Source organism: Ascaphus truei, chromosome 2 (genome assembly GCF_040206685.1).
Source record: "Ascaphus truei isolate aAscTru1 chromosome 2, aAscTru1.hap1, whole genome shotgun sequence".
Lineage (NCBI taxonomy): Eukaryota > Metazoa > Chordata > Amphibia > Anura > Ascaphidae > Ascaphus > Ascaphus truei.
The window spans coordinates 258,461,897-258,474,826 of NC_134484.1; the positions used below are offsets into that span (position 1 = coordinate 258,461,897).

Below are 12,930 nucleotides of genomic sequence, written 5' to 3' on the forward strand. Positions count from 1 at the left end.
GATGTTCAGACTGAGCGCCTCAGATTTAGCCTGATTGATCTTGAAACGAGAGATTCGGTTGAATCTTTCCAGGAGGGCAAACAGATTGGGTAGCGAGGTAAGCGGCTTTGTCAATGTCAAGATGATATCATCCGCGTATAGAGCCACTTTATGTTGGGGTCGTATATAATGCTTTTATTGCCCCTAGGATTTTCCCCCCGAACCCGAATGCTCCAAGCGTGGACTCCATATATGGCCAATCGATCCTGTCAAAGGCTTTCTCCGCGTCTAAACTTAGTGCTAGGCCGCGGATCCTGTTGGCATTAATGAAATCAATAATATCTACTATCCTTCTGGTATTATCGGCCGCTTGTCTGTCTCTAATAAAGCCAACCTGATCCGGATGAATAAGCCTTGGCAGGACTACGCTCAATCTATTGGCCAGTAATTTGGAATAGATTTTAACGTCCAAATTGATTAAAGATATCGGCCTATAACTTTGGCAATTTGTGGGATCTTTATCCTTCTTATGGATTAGGGATATCGACGCCTGGAGCATCTGGTCCATGAAGGGTTCCCCTGCCAGGACTCCATTAAATACTTTGAGCATGTGCGGAGCTAAAATCCCGACAAATTTTTTATAATACAAATTGGAAAACCCATCCGGGCCTGGGGCTTTAGAGGGTTTTAGGCTCTTAACGACCCCTATTAATTCCTCTAAAGTAAAATCAGTCTGAATTGCCTCGCGCTCCAGCCTGCTCAGCCTAGGTAATTCTGCTTCTCTCAGGAATGACTGTAGTATGTTATTAGTCTTTGTGCTGTGTGCCACCTTCTCCCCGTTATATAACTGCTCATAATAAAGTCTAAACTCTTCCACTATGCGTTTGGGGTTGGAGGACATTTCTCCCGAAGTGGTCCTGATTGCCTGTATATTATAAATTGGTTGCCTATTACAGATCCTCTTAGCTAGCAGGTTTGTTGGCTTTCTCAAAGAATTTCCTCTTTGTCCAGCTCAAGTCCCTCTCGGCCTGGGATGTGAGGAGGAGGTTAAGCTCAATCCTTACATCCTTCAGCTCCTTTAGAGTGTCCCCTCTACCTGATCGGCTATGGAGTGTAGAGAGCTCATTTAACCTCTTATATAGCTGAGTCAATTTGGCTTCCCTTAGCTTTTTCCATCTAGCTGCTAGGCTGATCAATATTCCACGCATTGTGGCCTTGTGAGCCTCCCACAATGTGATGTGAGATTCCACACTACCCGTGTTCAGTAAGAAAAACTGCCTAATCTTTTCTTTGACTGTCTGTGCTAGTTCTGGGATCTTAATCAGGGATTCATTCAGTTTCCAATTTGCTCCAGGGCTAATCAGCCTAATTTGCGTGCATCTCAGCTCTATTGATGCATTATCCGACCATGAAGTATCATGAATTATAGTGTCGGAGATTTGAGGGACCATTCTGCTCGACACGAAGAAGTGGTCTATCCTGCTGTAACTGTCGTGAGGGTGTGAGTAAAATGAGTAGCTACGCTCGCCAGGGTGTTGTTCCCGCCATATTATTTATTTATTTATAAAATATTTTACCAGAAAGTAATACATTGAGAGTTACCTCTCGTTTTCAAATATGTCCTGGGCACAGAGTAAAACAAATAGTACATGGTTACAAGTACAGTTACATAAATGAACAGGGTATACATTATATACAAGACATTGCGTGCACAGTTAAAGAAAATGTATATTATGAGCGTATGAAACAGTTACAGACCAGGTTAAAATGTGAGACAGCCTTAGATTTGAAAGAACTTAAACTGGTGGTGGATGTGAGAGTCTCTGGTAGGTTGTTCCAGTTTTGGGGTGCACGGAAGGAGAAGGAGGAACGTCCGGGTACTTTGTTGAGTCTTGGGACCATGAATAGTCTTTTGGAGTCTGATCTCAGGTGATAAGTGCTGCAGGTGGTAGGGGTGAGGAGCTTGTTCAGGTAGCTGGGTAGCTTGACCATGAAGAATTTAAAGGCAAGACAGGAAAGGTGAACTTTGCGCCTAGACTCTAGTGTTGACCAATCTAGTTCTTTGAGCATTTCGCAGTGATGTGTGTTGTAGTTGCATTGGAGAACAAAACGACAAATTGAATTGTAGAGGGTGTCAAGTTTGCTAAGGTGGGTTTGAGGTGCCAAGCCATATACTATGTCTCCATAGTCAATAATTGGCATTAGCATCTGCTGTGCGATACGCTTTCTGACCAGGAGACTTAGGGAGGATTTGTTCCTGTAAAGTACCCCTAGTTTGGCATAGGTCTTGGTTGTTAGGGTATCAATGTGCATCCCGAATGTTAAGTGGGAGTCAAACCATAAGCCCAGGTATTTAAAACTAGTGACAGGTGTTAGGGTGGTTTTAGCGTTGGTTCGAATCAGGAGCTCAGTCACTGGAAGCTTTACAAATTTAGTCTTGGTCCCAAATACCATTGTTACAGTCTTGTCAGTGTTTAAAAACAGTTTGTTTTGGGAAATCCAGTTTTCGAGTCTCAAAAAGTCAGACTGAAGTGTGTGTTGAAGGTCAGAGAGGCTATGGCTGTGTGCATACAGGATTGTGTCATCTGCATACATGTGTATTGAGGCTTCCTTACAAGCTGTGGGAAGATCATTAATGAACACTGAGAAGAGTAGGGGCCCCAGAACAGAGCCTTGAGGGACACCACAGGTGATATCCAGGGGGTTGGAGTTAGAGCCTGAAATGGACACATGTTGGGATCTTCCTGATAGGTAGGACTAGTTTAAAGCATGTTTCCCTATTACAGAGCTCTGGAGTTTGTTAAGCAGGATAGCATGATCGACTGTGTCAAAAGCCTTTGCAAAATCTAGGAATACTGCACCAGTGAGTTGTCCCCGTTCCATTCCACACTGGATTTCATTGCAAACTTTTAGCAGGGTAGTTACGGTGGAGGGTTTGGGGTGAAATCCAGATTGGAATTGGCTAGGGAATTTTGTCTTGCGGTAGAAATCGCTTAATTGGGAATGGACACATTTTTCCATGACTTTGGATAGAATTGGGAGAGCCTGTAGTTTGAGACAGTGTTTTTGTCCCCACTTTTGAAGATTGGGACAACTCTGGCAGTTTTCCAGGTCTTAGGGATATGGCCTGCAGACAGGATAGAGTTGACTATGGACGCAATTGGTTTGGCAATGTCTGGGGCACCATGTCGTAGGAACCTAGATTGTAGTAAGTCGGGTCCACATTGGCTGCTTAGTTTTAGTTTGAGGAGCACTTGTATAATCTCCTCTTCAGATACTGGGCCAAATTGAAAATTGTGGGCAGTGTTGGGAGGGGGTGGGACTGTCTACCAGACAGCCTCTCCTTAGTCCTTCTAGCAGCGTTGTAGCCCCTGTTTGCCTTTCCCTCTCTTGTCTTGGGGATCTATCTAAGCGGGGGTCTATGACTTTATTGAAATCTCCTGCGACTATTATATTTCCTACTGCCCATCGCTGGAGTTTGAGAAAAAACGCATCAAAGAACTGGGGATCTCTCTCGCATGGGGCATAGACGCATGCTAGGGTCACCCTACACTGCTGTAGTAGTCCCACTAGGATAATATATCTACCTTCTGGGTCTCGCTTTGTCTGTTCGACCTCGAAGGGGACTCTATTATGGAATAGTATAGCAACCCCTTTTTTCTTTTCTTTAGCTGAGGCGAGGTAAAATCGTCTAAAATATTTGTCTATGAACCCTGGATTTTTGCTGGAGCTATAGTGCGTCTCTTGGAGGAAGAGAACGTCTGTTTTTCTGCGTTTGAATTCTGCAAAGGCGATTCTACGCTTCTGTGGGGAATTAAACCCCTTAACATTTTGTGATATGAACGTCAGTGCCATGTGTGTGTGTATAGAGATCCTTTGTGTATATGGTAAAGTCGAGTCCTACCCGTGCCTTGTATCCAAGTAGGGTGCCAGGAGCGGCCATGTCGTTTCCATGTTGCCTTTGCACTTCCTCTGTGGGAGCCTGGGGATGGGGAAAGGAAACACATAGGGGGATGACAAGGAACACATATCCATAAAACATAAACACATGAAACCAATTTGGTCCTAACCGACCTATGGTTTGCTGCCGGGGAATATCGCCCATGCTTTGGACTCTCCCTCCCTCCTGTTCAGGCTCGTGAGGCTTGTTCCTGCCCACGTATTCCCGGGTCTTTGACTGGACTGTGGTTTAAGACCGCAGCCCAGCCCCAAAGGCACATGCCAACAGGCGGGGACGAGGGCAGTCACCTACCCCCCCGCCGGAGAAGTACACATTATGTAGGCAATGTCTAATACTAACACTAAACTCAAACTAAAACTAACCCAACTCAACTGGTGAATGAACTGTTTGTATCCTAACTGCGCGGCCAACTGTGCCATAGTACTAACAGATCTGTCTAATCCTAAGCTGCGTTACGGAAAAAAGACAACTAAGCAGGAACCCCTTCTAACCTTGCCCTACCTGCACAGCTTGCGCCATCGTGTGTGGTAGTGCTTCCCGTTGCTGCAAGTGCAAACCCACTCTCTTTTCCCCATCTGCGTAGGTTCTATCCGTCCCTAGCTTCCTCCTTCCTTAAATTCTTAATTGCTTAATTTCTCCCCCCACCTCCCGCCCCCCGTTGTCCCTGCGCCTTGTCCCCTATCTGTTGTCTTGCTGGGCCTGAAGCCCGTGTCGAATCCTGGGCCCAGGAACTCCCTCGCTGCGGCAGAAATCCCACCTCCCCTCCCCCTCTCCCCGGCGGGGGAATTCGCGTACCCCCCGGGGAGCCCCCCCGGCCCCGGCCCAGTCCCTCCCGTGAGCTGCAGGCTCTTCCATAGCTGTCACTTCCGGTCAGACGGGGCTCCGTTGGGACCCGCCCCCTGACGTCAGCACCGTTGAGATTGCACATCCGCCCGCGAGCAGCAGAGGAAGCAGGCGTGTCTCAAGGGTGGAGCCGGTCAGAGCACCACAACTTCGCTCCGAAACAGCGTCCGCCATTCTTTTTCAGCGCGCCTTCACCTGATCGTCCTGCGTATCCTGCTGGGCTGCCATTTTGGTGAGTAAAAGATTATTATTCTCCAAGGCGCAATCTTCTGGGTTCGGGCAACAGGGAGGGGGGGAACCGGGACCCGGGGATGCCCCGACCCGAGTCAAATAGGGGGATAGTCAGGGCCAGAAACAGACAACTTGGAACGTTTAGGGGATTTGATCAGTCAATCTTCAGGTGGGTCTCAAGGTTCCTGCCTTTTCCCTTTGCTGCCCGGCTGCCAAGCTCACCTTCTCCCACTCTGCCGGCCGGGGCGGGCAGGCCTCCGGGGCCTCCGGTATCCGCAGCGTGTCGGGGAGACCCAGTTTCTTCAGGAACTCCGGCCCATCCGACAGATGTTTGAGTGCATGTGGCCGGCCATTCTGCACCACTATCAGCGCAAATGGGAAGGCCCACCTGTACCTTATCTCCTTATCCCGCAGCAGTCTAGTAACGGGCTGGAGGGCCTTCCGTCGCGCCAGCGTTATTGGTGAAATGTCTATATATATGGCCATTTCCATCCCCTCGAACGGCACCAGCGGAGTAGCCCTGGTAAGCTTGCATATTTCCTCCTTGGTAGTGAAGTGGTGAAAGCGGAGAATTATGTCTCTTGGGGGATTATTGGGCAGTGGACGGGCCCGTAAAGCTCGGTGGCACCGGTCCATGACCAGCTCGGCCTCCGTTTTCCCCTGCATAATAGATGTCATCCATCTGTTGAGCAGCAATTCTGGGTCCAGTACCTCCTCTGGGATCCCCCTGACCCGTAGATTATTTCTCCTATCCCGGTTCTCGCTATCTTCGTGGCGCTCCTCCAGCTCCGCCACTCTCCTCTCTAGTGTAGCGATCCGGGAGAGGTCTCCCTCTGGCACTTGGTAGTCGCCTCCATCTTTTCCTCCAATTTGTTCGTGCGGGTGCTGATGCTGAGGATGTCTCTCCGCAGGTGCTCTACCTCCCCCCGAAAAAATGTCTTTAGGTCGGAGAGAAGCTGTGCTATCTCTCTCTTGAACGACCCTGTATGCTCCTCCGTAGCCATTTCTAGCTCCGGTGCGGAATCTGAGTCTGAGACCGCCATGCTTTCGGTTTCCCTGGTCTTTTTTGCCCCTGTGAAGTAGGTGCGGACATCCACCTTTTGTCTTGTCTTCTTGCGGGTCGCCGCCATCCTCGTATGTCAGGTGTGACTAGTTGGTCTGGGGGCAATGTTTTATTTTCGGCTGTGTTGGGTTTTTTGCTGTAATTTTACTCATTTTCGCCGGCGGGTAGCGGAGCACTCAGTTCAAGCCTCCATCTCCGTACCCGTCGCGCATGCACCTCCGACCTAGTTGATGATTAATGTGCATGCATGTATAATTTCACATTCATTTTCAAATGCTTGGCTAAGCATTCAAAGCATGCCGCTTCTCTCCTGGAAACCCAGAGGACACCATCTCCATCACTCCTCGCTGCTGTAGTGTATACAGTAGTGTATACTGTATGGAAAAAAAACAGCATACTGTTTCAGGTTTTCTATAAAGCTCACAGTTATTCTATCCTAATCAATAAAAATGGCACTGCCACTAAATTGTTGCCTCCGGATTCAGCAATGTGAAGATTCATCAATCCATCGAAATCCCTCCATTTGCTGTTCTCCGCCTGATGACACTTTTATTTTTCCTCAGAAAAGAAACTTTATTACTGTAATGGTTCGTTCAAATTAGTCAGTCCCCACAGTCCCCACAGTCCCCTCGGTTAGTCCCAACAATAATTTTCTCGGGGGGCGTCTCTTGTTCACATACACGCATGTGCCTAGATGTGATGACACGCATATGCGTTTCAACAAGATTCCAATGTGCATGCGCCTAGCTGTCCACCAATTGTTCAGTACCTATTGTAGAAGCTTCTCAGCCAATGATATTGCTGGACTTCATTTTCGCGCATTGTGACTAAAATAATAGAACTAAATAAATAACCATAAGCAAAGCGATTGATTACAGGAGAATAGCTTGACTGTGCATTGATATTGATATGTTAAAAAAAGAATAAAATATAGCAGCTGTACTCACCATAGACTTTGCCAATCGGATGGCGCCGAGCCACTGCCAGTCCCGTATTCTTGATTATACACGTAGTTGACAGGTGACAGCGGGCCTGCTACACCTGTAGCTGACAGCTGATGAGGCTGGAAATTGTTTTGGTACATGCAAGCTTGCTGGTATCTGTATGTGAAATCCTGCTCAGGCTGCAGGTATCCAGGCGGGGACAGACAGCAAGGGTTGCCGGTCACCAGCTTTTCACTGATTGTCGGACCATTATTGGAAGCCAGTGCTGGCGCTGACACATTGCTTGCCTGAGACTGACGATTCTTAGTTGGTTTTACCATGACCTTTCGCCTTGTGAAGTCCCCATGATCAAAGATACTGGAAAATTCAGGCGCAACACACCAATACCCTCCTCTAACACCGGGTGCGGGATCAATATGAAAAAAACACGGATCGATACATAGATTTTTCCTTATTGCACGCTTCCACACACGAGCATCTGGTGAAAATTTGTAAAAGTCATAATTTTTGATTAAATATTGATACATTTGACCAACTGTGGCCATCTTATCATCTGCTGCACTAATTGCTGACCATATTAAATAAACGTACGTTATGTTGGGTTTTTTGAACACAGACTGCAGTGGTGTACTCATCTCTGGACCCCTCTGGACAATAGAATACTGTCACGGCCCCTTTTATTCTTCAACATCTCCGATTTTGTTTGGGTATTTTTTCCGAATGCCACGCACTTCACCGCGTTCATGCCGCATTCATGCCGAGACAGCGCTAATACAATAAAGGCGGCATCGGCTTAAAATACCAGAACATACCGCATCAAGTACTGCACCTGCCCGCGGTTTTCAGAGTAGCGCTGATAAGGTCGCACGAGTCTAAAGGCGGCCGCCACTGTAGAACACCATACACTTTGCATTTAGTTTTTAATATGAAACGCCTAAATACTGTAGATACAATGTTGTACAACTTCTTCAGTACCAATGTCAATTCACAATTTGACCAACTGTGGCCATCTTATCATTTGCTGCACTAATTGCTGACCATATTAAATAAACGTACGTTATGTTGGGTTTTTTGAACACGGACTGCAGTGGTGTTCTCATCTCTGGACCTCTCTGGACAATAGAATAGAACACCAGACACTTTGCATTAAGTTTTTAATATGAAACACCTAAATAGATACAGTGTTGTAACTTCTTCAGTACCAAGGTCAATTCACAATGGACCACTGTGGTATTTTTTAAACACATGCAAGTCGACAAATTACTGAAGCGCATGTACGTTAGAATTCATTACAATTCATGAATATCTGCCACCTGGCGGATACGTAAAGAATTGCAACCAATAAAATCCAAACCATTATCATTAAACAGATCTAGCGCGGATGAGCGCAGGTGACGGCCGTCATGAATGCGGCATGAATAAGGCATGAATGAGGCATGAACGCGGTCAAGCGTGTTGTATATAATTTCATTAACTTAAGACAAAAAGGAAAATCCTGATTGATTCTGTAATTGCCACTGACATATATAGGACCAAGAAGAATGAATAACCTTATGCAGAAACATTGCTTGTTAGAGCATCTGTAGTTCTTGCTAATAGTTTTCGTCTACTTCAATAATAAAGGTGTTGAAAACTGGATGTTCACAGCTGTAAAGATTGGTTGTCTTTGCAACCCCGATCTACCTGTGGTTTTATGATTCAGATTTAAATTGAACTAAGTCATGGAGTCACAAGTTATTTCTAAGACATACTGTATGCTTCAATAGCGAAGATCCAATTCTATGGAGTTATAAATACATAGATTTATATCAGCAAATAAAAGACTTTCTTGTTTACCTAGCTTAATAGAAGCAAATGATTACCTAAAGACACAATACAAAAGTTTTAGTTCTGGAAAGAATTCAAGTTGTTACATTAATTAGAATCCATTCTCATCTACCGCACACATACATACATACATACTTCCACTTTACTAAAACACATATTTAAGAGTCTTGATGGAGCTAATGCCATAAGTATGGCTTAACTAACGTCAAATAAAGTCCCTGCATTAACCTTTAATTGACCTTCCTGGAGAGATGCTGTTAGGGGATACACAGCTGGAAACAGGTCTTCACGTTACGTTATTGGGCTTTGAAGATAAACATTAAGGCATACAGGTTAACGTCACATTAAGTCCCTTATCCGAACTTTGTGGATCTGGCCAAGTAAATTAAAAGAGACAGAAGGAAGTGAAAGAATACGACAGTATTCAATAGAAATACGAATACTGTATGACAAAATAACTGGAGATAGACAAAGAGACAAAAATGTATAACGATTTTACTGACTAGAAAAAGAAGAGAAATGGAAGTAAGAGAATGAGAAAACCTGATTATTATTTCTTTTTCTCAGGCATTCATGTTTTTTTTAATCCCCTCATCAAATTTTACCAAAGTGCATTATGTATGTCCCTTGTTGCTAGCGGCATGTTATCTCTTACACAAAAGGTCACATCTAGGTGATGTAATTTATTTATTGATTTATACACTGTATTTATATTGGTAAATTTGGTATGAAGAAACACTTCACATTGCCTCTAGCTCATCCATTGTGTATTGTGTCACTGTGTTGAGTCAGACCTTGCAAGGACAAAACGTCCAGTTTTTCCTTCCCATCTTGTTTCTGGCCTACTGATAAGCATGGGGAGGCTAGGGGTGATGGAAATACTTCATTCACTTCTGCCACCCCCTCTCGATGTAAGTCATTGATTCCAAATTGACTATAAGCATTAATACTTTACAGTTAAATATATTTGTTTAATAAAACAAGTTACAATCCAATCCAAGGCTGTACTGTATATGACTCATTTTTGTAATCTAAGTGGGGCTGCCACTTTAAAGAAAAAACATCATGATTAAAATTACCTCTGTCCTCCTTCTCTATGCATACAGATGCAGTGGCGGTTCTCTACCGCTTGCCATGCGTGTTTTGCACGGCAACCTTTATCAAGCCGTGAGATTCCAGCAGCCAGACTAATGGCCCATCAGATTAACAAAGCGGGGGTGCCGTTATTCCGGCGTCCATTTTTTCATTCTCCAGCGTCACCACCCACGTGATCGGGGGATTTAAACAAACCAGAGGGATACAGGCACCCGATATCGGGGCCTTTAACTCAGGAAGCAGGGTGTCCAGGGACCTGAAATCAACATGGTTCAGCTCCAGAGACCCCCTGCTACAATACTATATTATTAAACTATAATAAAAGCTTATCGATCGCCTGTTATAGCCACGCAGGTAGAGTGACAGACTGAATCAATCTCTTACTGCGTGTCTCTTTTAGGCAGGTGAAATCCGGTAGGATTCACACAGTGAGAGTCCCATTCAAACGCAGGGAGACCTGCTATGTTAAGCCGATGCTCCATTACAGCCTGCCGTGGGCCATCTCGTTTAGTTTTCGGCGAATTGACTGGGGTTTTGTCCCATCATGCGTTTGACAACCAGCATTTGCACCTGTATGTGAGTCATTACCTGGGTCAATAGAGTCCTTTAATATATCTAGTGCTTTGTATCTCATCCAGGGCACGCTGGTGTGCCACAAGCCTCTGCCAAGGGTATCAAAACCCCTGTGGAAACAATGCCAGCTGCTCAACTGATGCATCCCACACCGTCTGAAGACAGGGAGGCTGTGATCCACCTGTTCTCTCTGAGACCGGAACAATGGAGAGAGAGGAGGCACATGTTTTAGGTGTGTGGGAGTGTGGCTAGAAAGGCGGTGTGAGGCCTGATGAGCAGGGGTACCCTGAGATTTAAATAATCCTTACAGGTCACCGAGGGACCAGTGTACTAAGAAATAATTTTAACTTATTTTGTGCGTCATTATTTCAGTGGTAAAAAGTAATTAAAAGAACTTTAAAAAAATGTGCATTATACTGTATATGTAAAGACATCATACATATGACATGTAATTTGTTGTCTGAAATGATTTCTGACACAGCCCTCATGTTGAATACCTTATTGATACAATTTAATTTAAAACAGAATTATGTGTACAGTATTTTATTTATAACTCGTATTAGTAAATATTAATTATTGTTGTAATACTACTTATAATAGCCATACAGTGTAATCAATACAATATGTTTACCTACAGTTGTATCCAGAGTTACTGTTTTTGGCTCCGGAGCAAGCTGCGGTCATGTGCCTGCGATGGTCCCGGCACATGATTATTAACACTGGGGGGGGGATCCGATGCAGGAGCATGGACTCCCTGCAGTGCAACAATGGCAGAGTCTCGAGTGCCGTGGACTTTTGATTTTTTTCCCATGGTTCTAGAGATGGTAAATCTTTCTACAGCTGTATATACTGAAACATCAGTGCTCTGTCAAATACATTTTGTGTATAATACAAAGCTACCTAAATCTGTGCTAACTCTATTAAGGGTCTTTTTTTATAGATAACGCACAATTTAACTTGGCGGACTATTTTCACATACTTTTAATTGATTTTGTGGTGCACAGAAATATTCTTTTTTAATACATAATGTCACAGGAGACCAGAAATCTTTCATGAGATCAAGCACAAGACAGGACACAGAGATCAAATAAAAGTGTATTTATTCCTGCCAAATCCGGCAGAAACAACACACCAACAGAGCTATACTCACTCCAACCTGGGAATACAGGTGAATCCTAGCAGTCCTACAGTCCTCCGTTCCATCGTGCACCCCTCATGGCTCCCGGGCAGCAACCCCCCCCCACGCGCTCGTGCGCGTGATTCACAGGCTTTTTTAAAGCAATCGTGGTGAGTGTGCCATGTGGAGGTGCAACACCCCCCCCCCCCCCCATCCCCATGGACAGCCAACGGACTGCCCACAGAGTGTCCCTGATGCATGGCCCAAACCGAGGTTTGCATCTGTAGGTGTCCAGTGCCAATGAAATGGCTTATTCTGTCCACCGGAATAACTTACCTTGCATAGCTTCCATTCTTGTGGGTGATTGGAATCTCCAAGCAGCGCTGGATGGAAGTCACAGGCAGGCAGGTTTAAATCTGTCGCTTCAGAAATGCTGAGGTTGTGCTAGAGACCCCTCATCTTGGGGTTTCTCTGGCACAACCTCAGAGTGCACTGCTTAGTCCATATCAACTCTAGCCTCCGCAAAGGTCTGAAATAATCTACCCCTTTTCTAGATACACCATCTCCATAGGAAATCAGGGAGAATGGGACAGCAACCAATCACAGCTCAGATGCTGTGTGTTGGACCAATCACAGCACGAAGGATCACATGTGTTGACCAATCCGGGCTGCAGGTGTGACAGTGAGGCTGAGGCAAGGAGGGTGAGCATTACAAACCAGCCAATGAGAACAGCGCCTACAGTACCTGCCCATGTTCTAAATGCTGACTTGATATCTCCTGATAAGATAGGCACCTCACTGTCTGCTCAGGCAAAGGCTCCCAGATAGGAGACTGGACAATCCCTACTCACCCTTGTCCTCAACCCCCTCGTGAAACAAGATAAACCGGGGATCTCTTGGTGTGCAGGCTGGGTAAGTGCATTTCCAACCTAGCATGTCAAGGGAACAAAGAAACACACAGTTACCCAAGGAAAAATACATTTCCCAGAAAATAAAGGTTTACACATATACACTACTGTGTTAAACACATAACAGTCTGGCCACATGAGCAGTAGGTGTACAGGCCAATCCTGTTTATCTATCAGATGGATAGTGGCCAGAGACCGGGCTTAACTTTAATATGCTGGTCTCTGGGCCCCTACAATCTCACATACCATTTACATTTGTACATCAAGAGCAGTCCTTTTCAGGGCTTAAAGTTGACATATTTGGGCTTAGTACATAGACGCACACAATTGCAACTGAAATGTGCCAGTGTTGCGCACAAACATGTTATTAGCGATGCTTAGTACACAGG

The 12,930-nt window shown here is 45.3% G+C and overlaps 1 protein-coding gene across 2 annotated transcripts in view; it reads left to right on the forward strand.

Annotated features, from left to right (window-relative positions):
• ADCY2 (adenylate cyclase 2) overlaps positions 1–12,930 on the forward strand; it is a 1,451,375-nt gene that overhangs the window by 896,916 nt on the left and 541,529 nt on the right. The window lies entirely within an intron of this gene.